This window comes from Heloderma suspectum, chromosome 8 (genome assembly GCF_057233095.1).
Source record: "Heloderma suspectum isolate Gila_16-S chromosome 8, 16-S_ref, whole genome shotgun sequence".
In the NCBI taxonomy this organism is placed as follows: domain Eukaryota; kingdom Metazoa; phylum Chordata; class Lepidosauria; order Squamata; family Helodermatidae; genus Heloderma; species Heloderma suspectum.
This window is the reverse complement of record NC_139465.1, coordinates 42,519,843-42,541,116: the sequence shown is the minus strand read 5'-3', so window position 1 is coordinate 42,541,116 and position 21,274 is coordinate 42,519,843. Positions and strand designations below refer to the sequence as shown.

At 50.1% G+C, this 21,274-nt stretch overlaps 1 protein-coding gene across 6 annotated transcripts in view; it reads left to right on the top strand.

Annotated features, from left to right (window-relative positions):
* The first annotated feature begins 418 nt into the window (after positions 1-418).
* The window catches only part of ADGRG1 (adhesion G protein-coupled receptor G1), a 75,424-nt gene continuing 54,568 nt past the window's right edge, over positions 419-21,274 (top strand). For 4 of the 6 annotated variants that reach the window (XM_084812157.1, XM_084812158.1, XM_084812160.1 and 1 more), the window contains exon 1: positions 638-751. The gene's annotated coding sequence lies outside the window, so the exon portion shown is untranslated. The other 2 variants (XM_084812162.1, XM_084812159.1) reach the window with 2 other exon arrangements.

Here is a 21,274-nt window from a genome sequence, read left to right as displayed (position 1 = left end):
GACAGCCTGCACTCTGCACACCCTCTGGAGCCGTTTTACTCCATTAATATTCAGCATGTTGGAAGGCTGACAGCCTACACTCTGCACATGCTTGGGAGCACTTTCACTCATTCCCATTCAGTGTGTTGAAGCCTGACAGCCTGCACTCTGCACACGCTTGGGAGCACTTTCACTCCATTCCCATTCATCCCGTTGGAAGGCCGACAGCCTGCACTCTGCACACGCTTGGGAGCACTTTCACTCCATTCCCATTCGTCCCGTTGGAAGGCCGACAGCCTGCACTCTGCACACCCTCTGGAGCTGTTTCACTCCATTCCCATTCATCCCGTTGGAAGGCTGCCAGCCTGCACTCCGCGCACGCTTGGGAGCATTTGAACACCCGCGCTTCGTTCACCCGGGTCCGGGCGGAGACCCCGCTGGAGAAGGGCCCGCCGGTCCAGCCTGGCGAAAGGCCACGCGCGAAGCCAGCGCCCCGCAGGGGAACGCACCGCGCCGCGCCGCGCCGCGGCCCCGGCTCGGGGCTCGCCGCCGCCGCCTTTCCCGGGCAGTCACGCGAAGCGCGCGAGCGGAAAGCCCGGCCCCGGAGAGGAGGGGAGGGCAGGCGCCGCCGCCGCCGCCGCCGCCGGAGCAGGTGGGCGGGGAAGGCGCGGCGACGCTGCTGCGCTCGCCGGTGGCTGCGCGCTCGCACGCCGCAGCCGCGCTCAGCCGCCGCCCGCGAGCGCCTGGCCGCCTCCCGGGAGCGTCGCGGCAGGTGAGCGGGCCGAGGGCGGGTGCGCGCGCGGGCGGGGGCTGCGCGGCTGCCCGGGGCTGCCAGGGCGCGCGAGGGCCGGGGCGGCCGAGGCCGGCGCCGAGCCAGCGGGGACGGGCGCCTGCCCGCGAGGGGCCCCGCCGGACGCGTGGGCCCGCGGGGCTGCCGCGTGACGCCGGCCGCCAGGCATACGCGCCCAGCGCCAAGTTTCGCTGGGCGCGCCGCCGGGCGCCGCTGCTTTTCTGGCCACGTTCAGGACGGGGGCCCCGCGCTGGGAGCCGGCGGAGAAGAAACGGGCGTGAGGGGCGCGACGCCGCGCGCGCTCAGGCGGGAAACAGCCCCGCGCCTCCCGGCGCGGGCGGGACGGCTTTGCTGCCGCGGCGCGCGGCGGCGGTGCCCCAGAGCCAGCGGCTGGCCAGCTCCGGCGAGCACCCGGGCGGCCTCTCCCCACCGGGCACCTTCCCCATGCCTCGGACTGCAGCTCCCGTCACCCCCGGCTCTCGGCCGTGCTGGCTGGGGCTGGCGGAAGCCGTAGTCCGACACACCTGGAGGGGGCCAGGTTGGCCAAGGCTGCTTGAGGAGCTTTCTGGGGCGCGCGCGCGGGGGGGGGGGAGGTCAAAGGCAACGGCTGCTTTTTTTTTTAGCCGTAACTCAGTGCCGGAGGGGCGCCGGACAAACCCCGAGCCGAAGTGCTCAGCTTAGGGCGAGCGCCCAGCACCAGCGGAGGCCGGCGGTGAATCCGCGCCGGGGTTCAGTCAGAGGAGCTTCGTGCACAGTCAACGGGCAGGGTGGATCCTGAGCAACATTGGGATTATGGGGGCGCTTAGCCCTTTCCGCCCCAGCTTTGTGTGGGGGGTTGCGTCCAAATCCCAATGCAAATAGCAGCTCTTGGAGAGGAAGATTGGGACTGTGGCAGGGAAAAGAGTAAGACTCTCCCTGTCCCCCTCCCACTGCACACCGATGCAGCTGACCCATCCCGTGCCTAGTTTGGCCATAATCCATAACGCCTTTGCCCCAAGAAGTGCGTTAGACTCTGCTCTTTTGGCTGCGGTACCCCACAGCCCGATCCTGTGCTTCCTTACTTGCTTAGCAAGGCCCACTGAGTTCACTAGGGCATAGGATTGCGGCCGGAACGCTGCTACAGGACTCTAGAGTCTGCATTTATTTGAATTTCTAGCTTCCCTTCGCTGTTCCTTCTGTGCCACTCCCTCCTGCCATTTCAAAACATCAAAGCGCACAATCCAGCCAAAACAACGCTGAAACCCATTTGATTCCCATCAGGGAGTGACGCATGTGTGAGTGACTTAAGAGCTGTATTCCTAACCACATTTACCTAGGAGTAAGCTGCACTGAACACAGTGGGAATTGCTACAGTGTAAACATGCATAGGATTGCGCTCCACATCTCTGCCATCAGAGTCAGTGGCAGTTTCAAAGTGCTTAAATGTTTGGGCTGGATCCTGCCTGTACCATTCAAAACATTTAGGATTGTGAGCTTTGTCCAGTTTTATTCTGATATGTACAATCTATTTTATATCTTAGTTGGTTTGTTATGGGCTTTCTTTGCCTTAAGGGATTGGAACATCTTTGTGTCTTGTTTACTTTTAATTTTGTGTGATTTTGATTGTACTGTGTTAACCCTTTGTAAGCTGTTTTGGTGCTTTTAACAACAGTAATCACGATGATTACTTAACCCAGCCTTCAAGGTGGGGCAGGTTGAAAATCTAACTAGAGAAGTAAAAATAAATGGGGAAAACAATCCACATTCAATGGGTTAGTCCTGGCGAGGCAGTCTCAGTGATGTTCTGTTCAGTTTCAGTTCAAAGCTACTGCTTTTTTGTTTGGGTGTGAACATCTTTCCATGTTTCTTTTTTCTCTTTTGAGACACAGAGAAGAAAGGAATCCCCCTTTCCCACCTACACCCCCCACCGCTAATTTTCTATTCATAATTGCCTGCGTGGATTAGAATCCCCACTTGGCTCATAAATATGCGTTGCGCAGCTGAGGTACACTGAGGCGTGCTCTGCCAAAACCTCTGTTATTGTTCAAGCAGGCTGCTGGGAAAAGAGCGAGAGAGAAATCTTTCTGTGTATGTATGTTGGCTCTGGAAAAAGTGGCGGACTGGTAGAGTACACGCTTTGCAAGCAGATGGTCCCAGGTTCAATCCACAGTGGCATCTCCAGGTAGGGCTGGAAAAATTCCTGCCTGAAACCCTGGAGAGCTGTTCCCAGTCAGTGTTGTCAATGCTGGGCTAGATGGACCCAGGGTCTGACTCCGTATAAGGCAGCTTTGGATGTTCCTATGCATGATAAAGGGGGGATATGTTGGAAGGAAAGCCAGCCTGGAAGCCCTTGAGGCCATACTGGGGCACACTGGCAACCGATTGCTTTTCCATTATAATATGTATGCCCCAGGAATGACGGTGCTGGTATCCATGTGTTCTGTCCATAGCACTAAATATAGTTCATGCTGAGTGCCCAAATTTTGGTGAATGTGATTTGGGCATTTGGACATTTATGTGATTTTATGTGATTTTGACATTTATGTTTTGTGGGTACTGACAATCCCGGGTGAAGTGTTTGAATGTCTGACATCTTTTTTCAGAATGTTCACTGGGTTTAAGCTGACGGCCACATTTAGGTCACACTTACCTGAGTACCTGTAACCTTTCAGATAGTTGCAACATTTATTTTAGCTTTTCAGCTGTCATAATAATAATGTACTTATTACTACATATATGCATACTGTTGAATGGGAGTATTTTAAGAGCCAGGCTAGATGCTATGACTGCAGACCCCTGAGTCAGGATTGGGCCACTGCCGAGTACTTATTAAAGGGTGGGTCAGAGGGAGAGAGATTTTAAAGCACCGCGTGGGTAGACAAAAGGCAGACGCTTGACATCCAGTGCCAAAATCTCATCATAGGCTTGCTAATTTTTCATTGCGACCCATTTAGGTGGTGCCCAGTGAAATCCCCACCATGTTTCGGTCCCGCTGCATCACGCTCTTCTAGTATGAGAAGAAGCTCATTTGTTTGTATGACAACTATATTTCTGAGTTACATCTTCAGAAAACTCTGAAAGGTGGCCAGAGAAAAGCATGCCTTGACAATGGGAGGGACAAGCTTTTAAACCATTTTTAGGGGTGCTTTATTAAAAAAATAATTATTATTATGAGTGCCAGCCAACCAGCCAGCCATATTCTTTTTCAAGAAACTCCATTTCATTCCCCGTTCTGTCCAGTTTTCCACTTTTCCACCCGAACAGATACTCAGCATTCTCTGGCCACAGAGGATATTCAACTTGAAGTGAGTACAGCCCAGGCATAGGTAGACCACCTTAGTGAGAACTAGATCTTGTAAGTAGGGAACAGGCTCACAGCTGTCCCTTTCCCCACAAAGGATTAACATCCCCCAGTTGGAGCTGTGACTACTTGGTGCGGCTCCATTGCGTTTGAGGGGCTGTGGCTCAGTGGTAGAGCACATGCGTTGCACGCAGAAGGTCCCAGATTCGATTCCTGGCAGCTCCAGGTAGGCCTGGAAAAATTCCTCTCTGAAACACTGGAGAACCATGGCTGCCAGTCAGTGTCAGCAATACTGGGCTAGATGGACCAGGGGACTGACTAAGGCAGCTTCCTGTGTTCCTGCTCCTGAGGACGTGTAGCATGTTGTTAACTCTGCTATCTAGTTCAGAAGACATGGGTGTCTTCTATTAAGAGCAAGCCCCCCCCCGTTCTGACAGCTCCCTTGACCTCAGACATCCCTTTTGACTTCCAGCAACAGCTGTTGAACAAATGCCCCGACTCCCCAGCTGTGTCTTTGCATTTTGATCTGATGCGCTGGAGGAGAAGGTAGAGTTTTGGCAGTGGCATTCCGCAGTGATAAAAGGAGCTAAATGTAAGCCAGAGATCTGGAGTTGCTTAGGTGTATGGGGGCTAAATTTGAGCTCATTTCCAAGAGAACTAAGGACTAAACTACATGCTACATTAAATATGTAGCATGTAGCTGATCCTAACTTCTTTTATTTTAGTATAAATGTGTGGGGCCTCAACCTGAATAGGGACTACCACATGTGTGTGGGGGTTAAATCTTCCCACCAAGCTGCTCTCCCCCCCCCAGATTTGCCCCTCCATTGGCACCAATGAAGTTTCTCCCTTTTCCTTAGCGCCCCCCCCCCCGTGTGTGTGTATGTGTGTATGGGGGGGGTGATTTAGGGGGGAAAGTGGCTGGGTGGGAAGATTTAACCCCCCTACCTGTGTGTGATGGCCCCAATTTGGATTGGGGCTCCATACGCTTATACTACATAAAAGCAAGTTAGGATCAGCTACATGCTACACATTTAATGCAGTGTGTAGTTTAGCCCTAATTGGCTAAATTACACACCTATATTAAAAGGACAAAGTATAGAAAAGTTATAGAAGCACTTTAGAAGGACATATCCCTCATGGGTGCATGGAAAACCAGCGTACGCTCATAGCTACTCATTATGTGTTACCGTGAGCACACGAATGGGGAAACCATGATCCTGTACACATGTATGATATAGAAGAACAGACACACGTGTGATTTCCCCACATGCATTTTCCTTGTGCAGGAAAGAAAATGTCGTGTTTGAATTGACCCTACAAGTGCAACTCCATTCACAGCGTTGAGTGTATTGAGCCCCCATGAAGTAATGTGTCCTAGTTTAGGTGCTGGCAACTGGCAGCCCATGAGCTGAGTCTGGCCCCTTGGGGGTGCCTGAGGGAACTCTGCCCCCCCTCCCCCTGGCTTCAGCTCTACAAACATCTTGAAATGGAGCAGCAGGAGGAAGAGAAGGGCGGGAGAGAGAGGAAGAGACGTTTTGCACTGTCATGCCTTATCCCAGCCTGCTTCCTCACCCGAAAGGTGGAAGGGAAGGGACACTGACTGGGCTGGAACCTTCCTCTCACTCTGCACCAGTGATGCAGTGATATATTGGAAGTGCAGCCACTCATCATGACAATCCCCATGAACAAGCCCCAAAGGAGAGGCCAAAAATGCAGGCAGCTGTGTGGATCCATATAACCAAACCAGTTCTAGCAGTTTTCATCTCCACCGGGAGCGGGTCTTTTGCAAAGCCAGTGGACCTCAATTGCCCATTCAAGACCCAAACACCCCAAAATACTTTGCATTACAACAGGGGTAGCTCACAATGATATATTGTTGCTGGGAAAATCCATTTTCCCACCACCTACTGTGAGGATTGTAGCTCAACCCAGAGGCAACAGATGATATCCTTCCTCCTCCCTGCTAATCAAAAGGTCCCGGGGCTTTGACCCTGTGAGCTCTACATCACTTCCAGAGCTGGCCCTCCCACAATACAGAAACTGGTTCACATGATCACCACAGCCCACCCTGGCTTATTTAAGCCACGGTGGGTTGCAGTGCATTCTGGTGGCCCCTTTGAATATGCACGCTGCGGCAGGTGGGTCACTGTGGCTTATCGTGACATCCGAAGGGCGGGTTGTTGGCATGGTTAACAAACCACCCAGAACCCATGGGCTGTTTCAGGTTGGAATACTAGGGATGTACGAAAGTCACTTAGCTTTCCATGGCTTATGTTGATGGTGGGGGGGGAGGCGATCCGTTCCTCCCCCCTGGAATCCTCCACGGCCGGCTGTGCTCCGCGGCAGCTCCGCAGAGCAGCCGGCCAGGCCCAGGCCAGAGCCGTCCGCAGCCAGATTTCCAGCTGCGGAGGGCTCTGGGTAAAAAAAACACGCGTACGCAAATGGCGGTGGCTATGGCCGCCGCCATTTGCGTTCCTTATTTTTTGCTGTCATAGTCTACGTAAATATTTACGTAGGCTAAAACGGTGAATCAAAAAGGGATGTAAATGGCACCCGCTACGCTATTTGCATTCCCCTTTATTTTCTCTGTCATAGTCTACGTAAATATTTACGTAGACTAAGACGGCCAAAAATAAGGAACGCAAATGGCGGCGGCTGTAGCCGCCGCCATTTGTGTGCGTGGTTTTTCGTGTTTTTTTACCCAGCCATGATAGGCTACGTAAATCTTTACGTAGCCTATCACATCTTGTAAAAAAAACAAAAACGACAAGACTGCAAATGGTGGCGGCTGCAGCCGGTCGGAAGACCAGCTGCCGCCGAAGCCACCGCCGGGGCTGTCTCCGCCCGGAACATCCGCCCCAGATAAGTCTCGTCCCAGGGGGGATCCACGGGGGGGGGGTGGCAGGCCGTTCTGCCACGGAGTTCGGGGGGCCAAATGCACTGGCATTTGGACTCACCGAGATCCGTGGCAGAATTCTCTGACATCCCTATGGAATACTCAAAATGGCCGCTGGCACGCACAGCAACCCACCGTGGCTTCAGTAAGTTACAGTGAGCCATGGCGATCGTGCAGCTAGGCCCAGTGTGAAGGCGGTGTGCTGCAAGGAGGGACGGACTGGAGCCACCGCCACCGCCGCCCTCCTGTCCCAAAAGCTGCATTGGTGTTTCTGCTTGGGGCGATTGAGGCTGCTCCAGACCCGCCTTTAACCTTGCTGCTGCTGCTGCGTTTCACCCCCGCGTAGCGCGTGCTAGCAGTCTCACAGGCTGCTTCTTCCCACCCACGCTGCTCGCGTCGCAAGCAGCCACGTAGGGATGTCTGTCTCTGGGAAATCCGGCCCTTTTTGCGCTTGCTGGACTGCAACGGTGTGCCTGATTCTGCTTGCATTTGCAAGCCGAGCTGGGTTTCCCCCCGAAATCTGGGAACTTTTCCATATTTGTTTATTTGTGGAAATAAACATTGCAGGTGCAAGGTGCACAAATTATGCAAATCGCTGTCACAGTTTCCACAAATAAAAATTAAAAAATGGAAAATTTTCTAGCTGGCCCAACTTGCTGCGGATTGAGTCAGGTCAGCTGGTGGAAGACGAGCTGAAGTCCGGGGGCCGGGGGGGGGGGGCAGGCGGGCAAGCAGATGAAAGCTCTTTGAGCTCCACCCCTCTACCAGATTCCTCTGACATCCTTACCTCCACTGCCAAAGCAGCTTCTGGACAGGGCTGTATTGTTTCGGCAGCTGTGCTAGGTTGCCATTGGCTGGGTTCCCACAACACGACAACCCACACTTAAGGTTGAATATGGGTTCAGCGTGGGTTGTTGTTGAACCATGGGTTGTTGTGTTGTATGACCCAGCTGCCCTATGATTTGTTAACCACAGACAATCCATAAAGAGAACCCATGGCTTGTTGTTGGGTTGCAAACGGTTGGTTGTTCATGGTTTGCAAACCGTGGTTTGTTAGTGTGGCTGGGTTCACACAACACAACAAGCCATGTTTCAACAACCTCCTGTTGAACAACAATCCACACTCAACCCACACTCAAGCTTGAGTGTGGGGTGTGTACCCAGCCATTGACACACACACACACACACACACACACACAGTCGTCTAGAGTGCAATATTCTGCTGCAGAGGAAGGGAGAGGGTGGAGGGAACTTCAGTCTCCTCTCTCCCCCAGCGCGCCACAGGAGTTCAGACCGGGAAGGAGACATTCAGCGACGCAGCAGCTCTGGGTGAGGAAAGCGTGTTGCTCCGCTTCAGCCAAGCTCAGAGATGAGTCATGGAGCCCGCCTGGCCACTCATAGTGCGTGGCAGCTGCGCGTAAGCCCGGGCTATTGTGAGTAGGAAGGCTTTGGAAGGGGGAAGGGCAGTAGGCACAGCACATGTGTGGACTGGGCTGGGCAGAGCATCACAAGGACAAGACGAAAGGCCAGCAACTGCACAGCACATGCCACTCCCGAGATGTCTAGGCACTTATAAAAAAAATTAGCACCCTTATCAAATCAGCGCCAACCCTTATCAATTCAATGGCAGACAATATGTTTGAAATGGAATTGCTTATGGATATATGCATTTCTGCTGCGTTGATTTCAGGATCTGTACATCTCTCTCTCTTCCTGCTGGGTTCTCCCCACCCCTTCACTGTGTAATGTGTAATCCAAGAATGTTACTGTGAACAGGAATGAAAGAATGCTATGTGGTGGTGTAGAAGGAGGCTATGGAGAGAGGGTAGAAAAAAGATTGAAAAAGCGAGGTTAGTGAAAAAGCTGCAATATTCAGGGTTCCTATAATTGCCCCAGACCATCTGATGTATTGATATTGGTGCTATAAGCAATACTGGTTGCGTAAACTAGAGATTTGTAATTAAAAAAGCAACTCTCAACTCCTTGATGTGTCCAGTGTGCATTTTTGATGCACTCCCTTTCCCCCTCACCACTTTAGCTATAATGTGCCTTTCAGAATTAAGGGAGTAGAGATGTAAATGGCCAGACCCTTGTACTCCTTCTGAAAATATGCCCTCCATTGCTTTGAACTTTTTAAAAGAAATCTCATTAAACCTGATTTATATACTCCTACAGTGCAATTGTATGCATGTGCACGTAAAAGTAAGTCCTACTGAGTTCAGTGTGGCTTACTCCCAGGTACGAAGGTATAAGATTGGAGCTGTCAGGGTGGAAACTGAGCCGATAGAACCCCAGAGCAGTTCTGATTCTGAGGAGGAACAGCAATCCGTGGGAGAGGAACCTTCTCATCCCTCACAGGCACAGCAGCTGGCAGAGATTCCTCCTGCCAGCTTTCCTGGGATAGATAGTGACCCTGGCAGCGAGAGTGTGCGGGAGGGGGCTTGCTAGACGCTTGACACAGACGCAGGGAGCGACAAGTGATGGAGGGCGCGGAAAGGAGGCGTACCACTTGTTTGGCGCGCAAGCAACGGTTGCCTCCCGTGGACCCAAGGGAAAGAGGGAGGATCTCTCCCTAGCCCATACGTTCAGGGTCTTCAAGTGATTCTCCTTCAAACGGGGACCAACTGCCTAACCCAGAGCATAGGCTACTCTGCTGTTCCTTGCTTAGTCGCTGGTGATTAGCATCTGAAGGAGACATTAAGTTGTAAAAGGATTAAAGCCTTGAGAAGAATCCTTTCGTCTGTGTCTTGAGTTGGCTATTGGAGTGTACTGAAAGAGGCCGCCAGGGCGCTCCTGACAGGAGCCTTAACTGAAGTTTGTGACTCCCCTCTTATTACTGACTCATTTGTGCAACCTCTGGGGCTTGAACTTGTCCTTGGCGTTTCTCAGGCACCGGCAGCCAGAGCCAGCCAACACCACCGTACCCTGATCCCGTAATTCCAGGGCAGAACAGGAGAGCAGAATCCCAGCAACACACAAGCTCCCTCGGTTAGTGTGCTTGGGACTGTTGCCTTCTTGTGTCTTACAGCGGTGTGTGTGTGTGGGGATTTAATAGTGAAGTTTCTTGAGGACCGTGCAAGAAATGAGGGCGTATGGCTGGGGGAAATGAGAAGTAAGATGATGTCTTCTTCAGGTATTGAATTATTAATATCTACTGTAAGAGTTGGTTTGTGCCAGTTGGTAGGATTTATTGCACAACCCTGTGCATGTTTACTGAGAAGTCGGTCCCACTATTCAGTTCGCTATGTTTTCCCAGGTAAGTGTACAGGATAGGATTGTTGCCTTAGCTGTCTTCCCAGGGTATCTGTAAATTTAATCTCAAAACCAGGTGTATTTATTTATTTATTGGATGTATACGCTGCCCAACTGACAAATGCCCTCGGGGCAGTTTACGGTCATTTGACGTGTCTGCTCTCTGTGCATGTATGTCAATGTGTGCACATTGTAAGGGACCATGAGGCGCAAAGACGGTCCTTCTGCCTGTCAGGGTGCCTTGTTTTGAAGTACTTATAGCATAGTGTAAGTTCTTCCGACTATATTTTTAACTGTTACATCTGTTCTTAACTTTTATATTCCACCTTTCCTCCACGGCCTAAAGTTGGTGAACATGATCTCCCCGTTCTCATCCTCACAACAATCCTGTGAGGCAGGTTAGGCTGAGAGGTTGTGATCGGCCCAAGGTGACCTCATGAGCTTCATGGGGAAGCTGGAAGTTGAACCTGATACTCGAGTAGTGTGTACGCTGGGCGGCTGGCAGGGGTGAGGGACCCAGAGCTCAGGCAGTGGTCCTTGGCTTTGCAGTGTTAACAAGCAAGTCCTTTTGTCTTCGTCTTTGAGCGGTTAAAAGATTGTACTTCGGCAGTCCTGCCAAATGCAGGAGACTTCGATCAAATAGTTTAGCGGCAGTGCACTGAGCCACAGTACTATGAGGTTTTGGCCAAAAGCTGCGGTGGTCTGCAGTCGGCTCATCTGCTCGTCTTAGGCTCGGAAACCCAGATTTATTCTGTTGCTTCTGATTGTTGCACCTCCTAATCAGGTTGTATGGGGAGAGCCGCCATTTCCTGGTTTGCCTCAGGCAGCAAAATGTCTTAGGCCGGCGCTGACCACTGCCCTTGACTGTTCGAAGTGGCCAGTAGATGGAGGGAGCAATCCTATGGCTGCTAGATAGCGTCTAGACAGCCATAGGATTTTTCAGTTTCTGGGAACCTCACTCCCCGCCCCTCCCCCGCCCCCTGTAGGCAGCACGGTCCGTCCCCGTCTCCCCGCTTGTAAGCGCAGCACGGAGCGGGTGAAAAGGGAGCACTCCTGGGGGCGGGGAAGGGAGGAGACCGCGGAAGCTCCTGGGGGCGGGGAAGGGAGGAGACCGCGGAAGCTCCTGGGGGCGGGGAAGGGAGGAGACCGCGGAAGCATTGGTGCGATGCTTCCTATGCGCCGTCTGGCCTCCTCCCCCAGCTCTGAGGTACTCAGCTAGACTAGCCACAAATGCAGGGTGGCCGGAGCGCAGAGGAGAGGATCCCCTCTGTGCACCGCCTGCCCTGCACTGGAGAGTCAGCCGCCTCCGAGTTCAGAGGCAGCCACTGTCCCCATAGGATGGCGCCCTTAGTTGCTTGCTTTGTCTGAACAGCTGGAATTGACTGTGGAGGTAGCAACTGCACCGTCTGTTCAGCCCAAGGCATGATGTTGCCTTGTTTTCCCACGCCCGCATCCTCTAACACCTCCCAGACTTCTGGGTTGGCAACTGAAGCACTAAAGTCAGCTCAGGAGAAGCCCCATACAAGGGCGCCTGAGGGTATTGGATGGGAAGAGAGATTGGTTGCCTTTTCTTTCCCCCTCCGCGTCCCATCGCCTTTTAGATGGGGCAAGAAGTGCGGTTTGTCTTCATTTTAAAGAGGAGTAGTCCTTCTCTTTCCCAGTTATGGGACATTGCAGTAGGGATGCTAGAGAAATTCGAGATGGACTACAACAAGTTTGGATTTCTCAGAATCTGACCTGTGGAATCCTCAGCAGACCAGCCTCTCTGGGCCACATGGAGTCTGTGGACTTTCGGATTCCCCCCCCCCAAATTTATGCAGATTTATTCCTAGGAAAATACGCAAGTTTCTGTTGAGACATAGGCCATCCTGGAAAATATGAATGGGGAAAACTTGAATGGAATGGGAGATGATATGCTAAATGTTACGTACTAACCTAAATTATGTAAATTGTTGCGAACCCTATTATGGAATTACTTGCATATTTTTCTGCATAACAAAAAAAAAATTTGAATCTGTCTGTGAATGGACTCCAGAATGAGCAACACCGCACAATCCACAAAACACACATGGGACGGATTTCTCCAAATCTGGACATCCCTAAGATGATCACGGTTGGTCTGGTTTGGGTTTGGAATCAATTTTTGTAACCCTCTCCTGCAACTTCAACCCTTGGTTTGTGGTTACTGCCTCTGTTCTTGGTGAGAGCCTGCTTTGGTTTTAGTCATTTTGCTATTCTCAGACAGTTTCCTACCAAAATAGTTTCGCAGAGCTCCTCAAGCAGTTGTGATCCTACTTGTTTGGGTTTGGAGTCCATTTTTATGCCTCTCCCTTGCAATTTTGTGGTTGCTGCCTCTGACCTTGGTGAGAGCCTGCTTTGCTTTTTCTCAGTTTGCTGTTCTCAGACAGTTTGCTAGCAAAATAGTTGTGCAGAGCCCCTGAAGTGGTTGTGATCCAGCTTGCTGCAAACTCCAGATGGTTCAATACCTCTCTCTCAGACTCCTGGGATGTTTTTCAGTAGTGATGTGTTTGAGAAAGCGACTGTGATCTTTCATCATGATACTAACAGAAAGTGTCACTTGATCTCCTGGCAGTGTTGGACAGAGGGGAGATATGTTGTCCCCTCCCAAAAAGAGTTAATTCACTTAATCACTTCAGTCCTGTCAGAATGGTGATTCATTGGCAAGCCCCTGTAGACAAATATTTATTTATTTATTTATTTATTGTATTTTATTTATATTAATATCCTACACTCCCTCACAAGGAACCCAGGGTGGCTAACAACCCATATTAAACAACACAACACATGACCACTGTGAAAATCATAACCCTAAAATTAAAAATATACAATAAAATGCAATAAAGCCATCACGATAACACCAGAAAGCAGATAACATTTGCCTGTACCCCAAAAGCTTGTACAAAGAAATACATCTTTAACTGGGGCATGAATGCTAACAGTGTGGGGGGCAGCCGAATCTCTACTAGACGGGACTTCCACCATTGGGGAAATGGCTCTGCCACGTGTGGTTGCCCCACGCACTACATTTCTCAAGGGCACCACAAGCAAAGCTTTCCTGTCCAATCTTAAATCCCGGGTTGGTCGATACTGGGCAAGGTGGTCTTTCAAGATTGCCAAAATATTGAAAACTTAGTGTGATGATCACAAATGGTGTGATAGGAGCAAGCTGCTAGCACATGGTGAGAAATCAATTTAACTAACGGAGAGATTGCTCGGATCCCCCTTTCCAAGGTTGGAGACAGTGATCTGATCTCGGAAGGGGGAGCTGGAGATCCGACCCTTGCAGATGGCATGGAAAGAACCATTCTGGCTGCTCTCTAAGGTTGGAAAAGGGATGGAGGAGGAAAAGGGACATTCCCGAGGGCAGAGAGGGGAGGAGACCAGAGGGGCTGGGATATGATTTATCCTGAGCCTCCTTCAGCTGCCTTCTGCCCCCTTCCAAAGCGCTCTTGTTAGACTGGCTAAAAAAACCCATTTGGCAAAATCTGCAGGGCGAGAGGACGGAGAGGCAACGGTCGCCTCTGCTGCTCCTCCTCCCGCCCTGCATTTGATAATTGGATGCCTCCAAGTTCGGGGGCTTCCGATCATCAAGGCTGCAACCCTGTGCATATTTAGAAGGAAAAAAGCCCTACGACTCCCAGCATGCTGGGAGTCATCGGGCTTTTTTTTCTGTCGAAACACACATAGGATTGCACTCTAGAAGTTTGTATAAGCCCCAATTCCCAAACCACAGAGGAGGCTGCTAACTGTAACTCTTTGCTTTGCTTTCATCCACTCAGCCTTTGCTGGGCATTGAGAATGATTTGGATCATTCTGTTGCAGCCAACAAAGGGAGACAGCAGAATTAGTCACCCTTGGAAGAGGCTGCCTGGTGGTTCTCCAGGTTCTGGGCTTGCCTCCCGTTCAAACAAGGAGGGACTTCCCGTGAGTCACACAGAAACACAGGGATTGGGCTCCTCCAGGGGCAGGTATCCCTGACACCTTTAAAACAATGCTTTTTGGATGCAGGAGTGAAGTTGGCCTTTCAGTTCACTTTTGAAGAAGAGAGAGAGGTGTGATTCTGCTATTTAAGAGTTTGACGAAGATGGAATTGGGGCGTGATCAATCTGGGATGGGAGCAGATCCCATGTCTGAGTTCTGCTAACTCAGCATTCCTCAACCTGGACTACAAGTCCGATTATCCCCAGCCATCTGATGGGAGCTCTAGTCCAGCATATCTGGAGGGCGTGAAATTCAGGAAAGCTGTGATAACTTGTTGCACACTCCGGGAGAGAGCGCAGGACAGGAAGACCTGGTGTGCTATGGTCCATGGGGTCACGAAGAGTCAGACACGACTGAACGACTGAACAACAAAGTGATAACTTGTGTTGCATATTGCAGCCTTATTGATCCTGGTGGCTCCTTCAGTGTGGGTGTCGCCTCCGCCGTTACCGATACGAATAACCTTCGCTAGGCTTAGCGCTTCTTAGCAGCTGATGAATTCATGTGGCTACAGATAGGAGCCTTTTATCCGCACTTTGCTCCTCGGCTCAGGAGCACCCCTGACTCAGTTGTCTGTGGCAGATAAACATTGCCTGCGTGGGATCAGATGTGGCTTTTGGGCAGCGCTCTGTTTCTCCAGCCAGGGAAGCGGAGCAGTGCCCCAGCGTTTCTGCGCCTGCACGCCCTTGTCTCTCGTGCCTGGCAGTGAACGGGAAAGTGTTCTGCTGGGGGTAGCCCTAGTAAGCTCCTGTTTCCCACCAGCAAAATGCAGTGGCGTCCTCATGTCTGTTGCCTCCGCAGTTTCTTCCTTTTTTCTCTGTCTCTCTCCTGGCTGAGAGGGTGTGAGAGAGAGGGAGGGAGGGAGTCTCGTGCTGAAAGGGTGGCTGGATGCCAGAGAGCAGACAGGCCTCCTCTTCTTTCTGGGTTGTGCAGAAGAGGGTGTTTTTCAGCAGGGGTGCCACGCCGCGGCCGGAGAAGCAGCACCTGCTTGGAATGCCCTTTTCTGCACCCCTCATCCTGTGCATCTGGCGGGTCTCCTGAGAGAGCATCCAGGCCAGGGAGCGCTTGAGCGTTTCCGTGCTGCTTCCTGCTTCAGTGGCTCTCTGTCTTCATGCTTCTTTAAAGTGCAAGTGGAAGGGAGTCAGAAAGCTGCACATCCCCCCCCCCATCCTGTGCAGCTGCTGTACAGCCTGGTTTACAGCAGAGTTCCCCAACCTGGTGGCCCTGCAGATGTGTTGGACTGCAACTGGCTTAGAGGGAGGAGAGTCGCACGGGTTGCTGCTTTTCTTGAAAATGAAAAAAAAGTGTGTGTGTGTTTGTGGGGGAATATATATTTCTGCTAAAAATGAGTATGGGCTTTTCTCCCACAGAATCCCCCCCCCCAATCTGTAGAGGTCAGCAGATTAGAGTTTCTGCTCTGTTTCCAGGTAGGGTCTCCCTTGGTAGTACTGCAGGACCAGTTTGATTCAAGAGAGGTAGTTTTTAGCCAGCTGAGGACTTGGTGGGAGGTTTGGGCAAGTCTCAGCAAGAGAGGAGCTACAGGTCTGTGGCAGAGGACATTCCACTTAGCTAGCAGGGCTGGAAAAGACCTCTGGCTAAGAATCTTGGGCAGGAGGTAGATCTCCAGATGGTTCGAACTTCAACTCCCAGAAGTTCCTGCCAGCATGGCCAATGGTCAGGATTACTGGGAGGTGAAGTCCAAAACATCTGGAGATCTACTTTCTGCCCACTCCTGTTCTAGACCAAGTAATTGTCATACTTGGGCTGGTTCGCACTTACAACAACCCAGAGTACGGGTTGAGTTGTCGTTGAATCATGGGTTGTTGTTGAATCGTGAGTTGTTGTTACATGCGAACCCTACACTATGGTTGAATTATGGCTTGCTAACCATGAACAACCCAGGAAGAGAACCCATGGTTTGTTGTTGGGTTGTGAACTCTGGGTTGTGCAGGGTTCGTACAGAATATCAACCCACAGTTCAACATCAGCCTATGATTCAATGTCAACCCATGCTCGACCCATACTCTGGGTTGTCATTATGTGCAGACCAGAGTAGTTGTGAGCAAATTTGGCTTGATTTTACTGTTATTCTATTTTATTAAATTTATGCATTGCTTCCCACTGCAAAAATCAGTCTTGAAGTGACTTACACACACAAATACAGAAATCCAACAATAATATAACAGAACCCCCTCCCCAAAGAATATACACTATAACCAGCACAATAATATACATAAAAATAAACACCATAAAAACCATAATCTAAAAACAATACAATATGAAAAGTGTTCATCCACAATACACAGAATGAACACCACAAAAGCAGCCCACAATAATTGGCCTGTAATAAATGTCCAGATGCCTGGGAAAATACGTATGCCTTCTCCCGTCGCTTGCTTATTTCTCCCATCGCTTGCTTATTTGTTTGTTTGTTTAAAATATTTCCACACTGCCCTTCATCTTATGATATTAGCATGGTTTACCAAGCCTCCCTCTCCCTCTCTCTCTCTTTCAGCCAGGAGAGAGAAAGAGAAAGAAAGGAAGAAACTGCAGGGGCAACAGACATAAGGACGCCACTGTATTTTGCTGGTGGGAAACAGGAGCTTACCGGGATTATAAAAAAATATATATTAATGGCTTAGTGGGGGGGCGCACATGCTCTCTATGCAGAATGTTCCAGGTTTCATTCCCCAGGTCAGTGGTGGGGATCATTTTTCAGCCCAAGGGCTAAATTCAGTTTCAGAGGAGCCCTCAGGGGCCACCTTCCAATGGTGGACAGGGCCAAAGACAAAGAGAGAGGAGCCAAAAATACAAAAATGCCAGTATATATTAGCTCAAAGCTCTCATTGCCAGGAATTAAGCCTTAGGAGAGGCACTCCAAACATTTAGAATGGGGAAAAACTCCACCAAAGCCAGGAAACCACTGAACGATAGGTGGCTGGAGGAAAGGGGTGTGGTAAATGGGTCTCAGGTAAGAGGTCTGGGAAAGGACCCCACCTGGGATTCTGGAGAGCAGGAGACAGCCCAGGTAGAAATCTTGATGGCCCAACGTCGGCTTTGTATGTTTGTCTACCTTTCATGGGGTGGCCAGATGGAAAGAAAAGCCACGATCAGGCTTCTGTGCCTTTTAATCCAAACAAGAGGGAGTTTGGGTCAGTGCAGCGTTCTTAGCTGTAAAATGGGTAGAGTCAGTGCCTCTTCTGCCTTTTTTTCTCTCCACAAAAAATCTGTTAAGGAGGAAAAGGTGGAATAGCTGCACAATGTCTTTTGACTGATAGTGCTGGGACACCCCCCCCCCAAAAGAGCTCTTTGTAGGAGCCTTTGTTTTTAAATAGAACTTGTAAATTTGTTTGGCGCAATGTCTGTTTGAACCTGCGGGGTGCAGTCCACCAACCTTGAAACATTTTGGACCAGTGAGTGCCCAGAAAGGCACCTTGCGTCGCCTGTCTGCAGTGTATTTTCCTTGTTCCCCGGCTCTTGCACAGACAGGCCGTGACTGCAAAATGTTACATATTTGGTTGTGATCCAGATTGTAATCGAGCGATTTGAAGGAGGGAAGGAGGAGTTTGGAAAGCGACACAGTCATAAACAAGTGTGCGCCGGGAGGTTGGGAAGTGGGGATACCCCGTTGGCTTGTTTTGATCCAGCCCTAGGAGGGACCTCCCGAATTCCACCACGCTGTGGATCCAAAAAGACTTCCTGGGCAGTGGGGTAAGAGGAGCTGTCTTGCAAAAAGATGTGGCCTGGGGGCATGGCCTGTTGTCCCTCTGAGACCTTTCCCCCTGTTTCCATGCTCTCCTCCATTGATCTCTTGCCCTTTCTACTGAGCCAGACAACAAGAGGGCAGTGGAAGCTGGTGGCTCTGATGTCAGTGGGGCAGTGAATCTGCTCCGGGTTTCAGTCAGAACTCTAAACGAGCCACCTTGGATAGCTCGTTTAGAGTTCTGACTGAAACCTGGAGTGGATTCACTGACATCGGAGTCACCAGCCTCACTGCAAGGGAGAGGATGGGTGGGTTTCCTCCTCACAGGGACCATCGCTTCTTGAGAAACCACACTCACTGCATGCCCAGTTGCCCACTTCACAGCTGTCCGTAATAACAGCTGCCGTGTGCCAAGAACTTTTGACCACTAGAACCTGGCCGGATCAGCAACTTTTGACGGAGAGAGTCCCCAACTTCTCTTTGCACATTGGGAGCATAGGCTTTGCAGCCACACCTCACTGCAAATTAGGCAGCTGGCTTCAAAGACTCTTAACCAAATATTTCCAATGCCAGGATGGTTGCTTATTTGCTTACGCTGAAGCAATTGACAATTCAAGCAAATAGCAAAAGCTGGAGACTGCTCTCCCCCTCTTTTTCCTTTGCAATTCTTACGAAGTAGAAATTCACACTGGACATGGTATGCTTGGTATGCCTTGCGAGGTCTGGTGTGGAATCGTGGCTTTCATTTGCAGCAGTCCAACTGCTGGGTGCTTAAGAGACCAGGCAGAGCGTACAGGCTGAATTCCAAAAATTCTGTAGACGTTTTCAACCAACCTGTAGCTGAAATGGGAGATGATGGAGAGCCAAAAATATGATGGCTGGTTTCACGCCTATCTTGCAGTGCAAAATCTCCATTTTAAGTTGAAACAGTGGATATTTTTCAGTATAAAAGTTGCTTAGTGTATATGCCCTCTTTCTTCCTGAATATATATTTTTGTGGCTGAGCTAAGTTATCTAGCTTGCGGGTGGGAGGATTTAAGTGTCTTCAGACTGGGTATAGATAGAAGTGTGGGGAAAATCCTTAAGGGTGCCATCCTATGCATGCTTAGAGAGGAAAAAGTCCTATGCTGGCTGGGGAATGCTGGGAGTTGTAGGACTTCTCTCTGTCTAAACATGCTTAGGATTGTGCTGTTAAGTTTTCTTTTCAGAGGGAGTTTCCTAGGGGAGAAAATGGCACTGCGTTGTAGAAGCAGGGAGAAATAATACCTCAATTGACAGTATGTTGAATTCCCTCTTGATCTATAGACTATTTCTCATTTAGTGGTGTACATGGACTGGAAATATCTAATTATCATGCACCCTTGTGTTATGGGGGGCTGATTTTTTTTTAAAGAGAGAAATTTTGCAGCAAAAACATCAGGTATGATCCAACGATAGTTAATCACCTCTTAGTCCCTTTGATGTCAGGGGGAGACCTTAGCATGTGCTTATATCTTTCCCATTGAAACTGGTAGAACTCAAAAGTCCTTATTTTTGGCTAGATCATGTTCTCTGTTTTCAGAATCAAAGTGCTGCAGTCTTCCTGCAAAGGCTAGTAAAAAGAATTGAGAGCTCTGCAGCATCTCGTTGATAACCAGAGAAAAATGGAATGGAGGAAGGAATGTAATTCACTTAAAATCCATGCAGTTAATATATTTTTGTGTATATGTGAAGGATTAAATGGCGAACATTTCCATTTTGAAATGCACATTTTTAAACCACCCTTCCTCAGAAGCATTGGACTACAACTTCCATCACCCCCAGCTAGCAAAGCCCCTTGATTGGGAATGATGAGGTGTTGCACATCTTGAGGACACCAGTTTGGGAAAGGCAGATATAGATATAGGGTTCCCATCTATCTAATAATTCGTAGGAGGGGAAATCTGATAGGTGTCACAGTGCTAGGGGAAGGAGAGAAGCTACATCTGCTAAACTTCCCTCATGTATCCTAGCAAGAAAGGTGCAAGAACTCAGCGCTCTGTGGATACGTTTGGTCACCCAAGCCTTCTGATCATGGCTGATCTATGCTTTGGAGATATGGGATTGCTGGATGGATCATCCTGTCTTGCGCAGATAGAGAGATGGCCTTGGGGCCTGTGTCTGAGTCACTGCATCTCAGCCCAACCATGAGCTGTTGCAATGGAAGTTACCCATTTATTTTTTCCATGGCAGGTGAGTCAGTCAAAGTATTTTGACCTCAGTGGCAGCATTCTAGGAAAGAAAATGGGCTGCATAGATGTGCGTGTTCATTGCAGAAAGTCTGTTCTTCCAGAGGCCTGTAATTCTCTTTTCTCATGAAACAGCAGGATGCACCCTGGGGTGGGGAGTGCTGCTGCCGTAAATCACCTGATCTTGAACGAGGGATTGAATCAAAGCCCTGAAGTGAACTGAAAGAGAACAGGCAACCCCAGGCAGGGTTAGGAGATCTTGATTCTTTTCTCTTTCTTCCCAAGCACAACAGGGATGTTCTTTCTGGTGGATGGAGTCTGAAAGAGTGAGACAGATCGACCTGTGAATAGCCCAAGAGAATTGGCAAGGTGGAGGGCACTGCTTGTTCCTGTAGACCAGCCTTTCCCAACCTGGTGCCCTCCAGCTATTGTGGACCTCAGATCTCATCAGCCCCAGCCAGCAAGGGCAATGGTCAGGAATGCTGCAAGTTGTAGTCTAAAACATCTGGAGGGCACCAGACTGGTGAAGGCGCTGTAGAGAGTGGAGCTTAGTTAACGGAGCTTAGCAGGGGTGGTGCTAAATACCTAAAAGATCCGAGGCTCAGGCCCATAGGACAAAAAAAATTGCATATGTTAAATTACATATGCAAATATATGTGCATAATTAGAAATAATTACTATGATTTAAATTGTATAGAAGGCAAGCTAATTCACCTCTTGCTTGCCTTCAGGACTGGACTTTGCAGTGTCCCAAATTGTGCTTGCTTATACCTTACCCTCCACGCACCCACGCTTTTCCTTGGTCTTTCAGGCCCAAATCCAGATTGGGCGGAGTGAGTGCCTGGGACCAGAGCTGCTTGGCACCTTAGGCGTTGAGCGATGAATTGCAATCTGAACATGGCACACTGGCAAGGGAGAGTGTAGGGATGCGTAATGACACGTGCTCTTAGGCTGTGAACTTACACAGTTACTAGGGAGTAACCCCCATTAAACCTCACTCACTCCCCACCCCCCCCACCCATCACCAACAAGCACAACAGCACCTCGGGACTGGAGGATGCTGCTTTGCTGCTCCTGGTCCCTGGATCAGGTGAGGAGGCAGAGAAAGCGGCCGCCAAAAGTGGCTTCTCATTTAATATTAAATACTGTTTTTTGGTAGTTT